Raw genomic sequence first — 4,192 nt, 5'->3', positions numbered from 1 at the left:
ATTGAGACCACTCCGTCTAAGTCTCCTCTGCCTAAGACAACTGTGCCTGCCACATCCCAGCCTTCTCAACTGGTCCCTTCAAATATCATTAAAAATGAAGACCTGGCTTGGGAGCATTTTCAGAAAGCTATTTTAGACGAGGACATAAATACTTGCTATGACATGTCCTTGAAGGATTTTGAACACTCTAGTGTTCATGATCTTTTTAAGGTAAGTAATCACATTTTTTCCTCGTCTTTGCTAAAAAATATACATACATACATACATATATATATATATATATATATTTTTTTTTTTTTTCATCTAACTTTCATTTTTCTTTTTTTTCTTTTTTTTTTTAGGCTATGTAAAAATTTATTGCAGCGTCCAGGCAGGCTACAGGATTGGACAAGACGAGGGTCTTGTTAGAGACGAGGATTCAGGAGGTGAAAGAAGAATCCAAGAAATGGGATGGGGTGGCTGCCAAGGCTAAGGAGAAGACAACAGAGCTCCAGAACTTGATTGAGGAGTTAAAAACTGATGTAGTGGAAAAAGACACTCGTCTTGACCATCTACAGAAAAAGAATGATGAGTTGAGTACTCTTCTATCCAAGGCTAAAAAGGATGTAGTGACTGAATTCAAGGTGTCCAAGCAATACATTAATCTTCTGGATACCAATTATGCAGCAGGTTTTGAGGATTTCAGAGCGGATGCTATGGAAAATTTCTCAGAAGTGGATTTTAGCTCCATTAAGCTTAACCTAGCTGCTACTACCAGCTCTCTTTTTCAAACTAGCTCCGAGGACGTTAATGTGGAAGATGAAGCCACCACTCAGCCACCTCAAGACGACCCTAATGCTAATGCCCCTTCTTCTTAAAGACGAGACTTTTACACTTAGGCGATCTTTGTATTTCTTTTTCTTTTCTTTTGGTTTTTGTTTGGTCCTTGGTTTTGGGACCTTTTTATGTAACCAAAATACATTGCCTCATCCATGGTTTTAGGATGGGATCTTAAACAATCATTTTAGTTTGCTTGACTTAACAAGAGTTTTTGAACGTAGGCTGTCCACCCTTTAGTTAATGAATGAAAGTTTATTTTCTATCATTATGTGGACGAATGCTGTTATCTATATTAACTTCAGCTTTGGCTCGTCCATGGTGAAATTATATATATATATATAAATGTAACTCGTCTTTGTGGATGGTAGTATTTTTCCTTGAGCTTCATTCGTCCTAAGACTTGCAAGCTGGTTTTACATTCTATCCACAGTTTCTTTTACCTAACTTTTCACTCGTCCAAAGATTGGATTGTTTCAGTTGGCTTTTTATTCTCGTCCTTAATTTGGACAAATATGCTTTATAAGGCTTTCCCTCGTTCATGACTTGGACGAGTATGCCTAAGCTTTTCCTTGTTTTACTCAGGAAAACTTATAGACATTACATCTCTGTGTCCAAAGAATTTATTCGTCTTGAACTTTTAGCCCCCTTGTGGGTTAGCTTGAACGAAAATAGTATGGAGAGTTCAAATTCACACAACATTTTGTACATAACATAAATATTGTTCACAGATAAGGCACATACTTACAAGCTAATGCCTTTTTAGGTTTAGGGAATTTAATAAGTATAAACTCCATAACTTCGTCCATAACCACAACATAAATAATAAAGTAGCAGTATTAAACATAAGCAGCATCAAACATAAGTAGAACGTAAGTAGACAAACAAGCTCCAGGCTCGTCCATAGTAATAATCATCCAGGCTATCACTTTTACTGATAGTACTTCCTTAGGTGCTCAGCATTCCAAGGATGCTTCAATTTTCTCCCGTCTAGGGCCTCCAAGTAGTAGGATCCTTGCCTTTTATAGTTGATAACTCTGTAAGGTCCTTCCCAATTAGGTCCTAATTTCCCATGAGCTGGGTTCTTGGTTGCCAAAGAGACCTTTTTTAGGTCGAGGTCTCCTATGCTGAATCGCCTCGGCTTCACCATTGCATTGTACTGCCTAACCATTAGGTTTTTGTACCTTGCCATCCTATGTTCTACGTCTGTCCTCACCTCCTCTATTACATCAAGGTTTAAACGGAGTTGCTCCTCGTTATTCTTATCCTGATACATCGCCACTCTGTGGTTGGCCATGTGCACTTCTGCAGGTATGAATGCTTCACTTCCATAGGCTAACTTGAAAGGAGTTTCCCCCGTAGGGGTTCTCACCATCGTCCTGTACGCTCATAGAACACCTGGTAGCTCATCTGGCCATACTTCCTTTGCCTCCTCAAGCTGAGTCTTAATGATTTTTAGCAAGGATCGGTTTGCAGCTTCCGCCTAACCGTTTGCTTGGGGATGGGCGAGCAAGGAATAATGATTTTGAATTCGGAAGTGTTCACAAAAGTCTCTGAAAAGTACATTGTCAAATTGTCGTCCGTTGTCAAACACTAATACTGTGGATACCCCAAACCTACACACAATGTTCTACCAAACGAAGTTTTTGACATTTTGTTGTGTGATGCTTGCCAAGGGTTCTGCTTCTACCCACTTGGTGAAATAATTAATACCTACTACCAGAAATTTCATCTACCTCGTCCCAAGTGGAAAGGGACCTAAGATGTCTAGCCCCCATTGTACAAAAGGCCATGGGGCCATCATCGGGGTGAGATATTCTAATGGTTGTCTAGGGACATTACTAAATCGTTGGCATTGATCACAAACCTTGACATATGCCTTGGCATCAGCTTGCATGTTTGGCCAGTAGTAGCCTGCATGGACGATCTTGTGGACAAGTGATCTGGCTCCTGAATGGTTGCCACATGCTCTTTCATGAACCTCCTTCAATACATAGTTAGCTTCGTCCGGAGCTAAACACCTTAAATAAGATTGTGAAAAACCCCTTTTGTATAATACCTCGTTCATGAGGACATATCTGGCTGATCTAACTCTGAGCTTCCTGGCCTCGTCTTTTCCTTCTGGAAGCTTTCCGTCCTTTAAGTATGACACTATTGGAGTTATCCAATTTTCTTCACCCTCTATTTGATGCACCTCTGGAAAGTCTATGTTGGGTAGGTATTGAATTTCATCAAACTCGTCCATTACTTGGCTTGTTGAGGCTTCTTTTGCTAAAGTATCAGCTTCAATATTTTCTTCTCTTAGAAGCTGAACAAAATCGGCTTCCTTAAACTTCTTGACAAGGCATAACACCTTGTTAAGGTACTTCTTCATTCATTCTTCTTTGGCTTCACATGTCCCATTCACTTAGCCTATGACTAGCTATGAGTCTCCCAGGACGAGTATCGATTCTGCTTCCATAGATTTAGCCAACTCCAATACTTTAAGAAGGGCTTCATATTCAGCTTCATTGTTGGTCGTTTGATACTGTAGACGAACCTTGTGCTTCAATTTATCTCCCTCTGAGGACAGTAAGACAACTCCAATTCTTGATACTGTGTTGATGACCCATCTACATGGACGATCCATTTCTTTTTATCTTCTATTTCACTTAAGTCTTCACAACTTGGAGTGAACTCTGCAATGAAATCTGCTAGGGCTTGAGCTTTTATTGCATGCCTCGGTTGATATCTGATGTTAAATTCACTAAGCTCAACAGCCAATTGGATCAGTCGTCCTGCGGCTTCCAACTTGCTCATTGCCTTCTTGAGTGGATGATCCATCATGACATTGACAACATGAGCTTGGAAGTAGTGCCTTAGCTTCCTAGAGGCCGTTATTAATGCAAAAGCCAACTTCTCCATTTGCGGATATCGTCCTTCCGCTCCCCTTAGCGCTCTGCTTGTGTAGTATACAGGTTTTTGTGCCTTTCCTTCTTCCCTCACTAATGTTGAACTTACGGCATGTGGAGTCACCGCTAAGTACAAGTATAACTCCTCTCCTAGCATGGAAGGACTTAGCAAAGGAGTCGTAATGAGGTAAATCTTCAGCTCTTGGAAGGCTTTTTGATAGTCGTCCGTCCATTCAAATGCCCTTTTAAGTATCTTAAAAAATGGCAAACATTTATCAGTGGCTTTAGAGACAAACCTGTTGAGAGTGGCAACTCGTTCGGTGAGAGATTGGACTTCTTTAATATTTCGCGGGGGCTTCATACTTATGATTGCTTGGATTTTTTTTGGATTGTCTTCAATTCCTCTATGCGAGACCATGAATCCAAGGAACTTTCCTGACGACACTCCAAAAGCACACTTGCTGGGGTTCAACTTCATGTTGTAT

This window comes from Quercus lobata, chromosome 4 (genome assembly GCF_001633185.2).
Source record: "Quercus lobata isolate SW786 chromosome 4, ValleyOak3.0 Primary Assembly, whole genome shotgun sequence".
Lineage (NCBI taxonomy): Eukaryota > Viridiplantae > Streptophyta > Magnoliopsida > Fagales > Fagaceae > Quercus > Quercus lobata.
Note: the sequence above shows the minus strand (reverse complement) of the source record.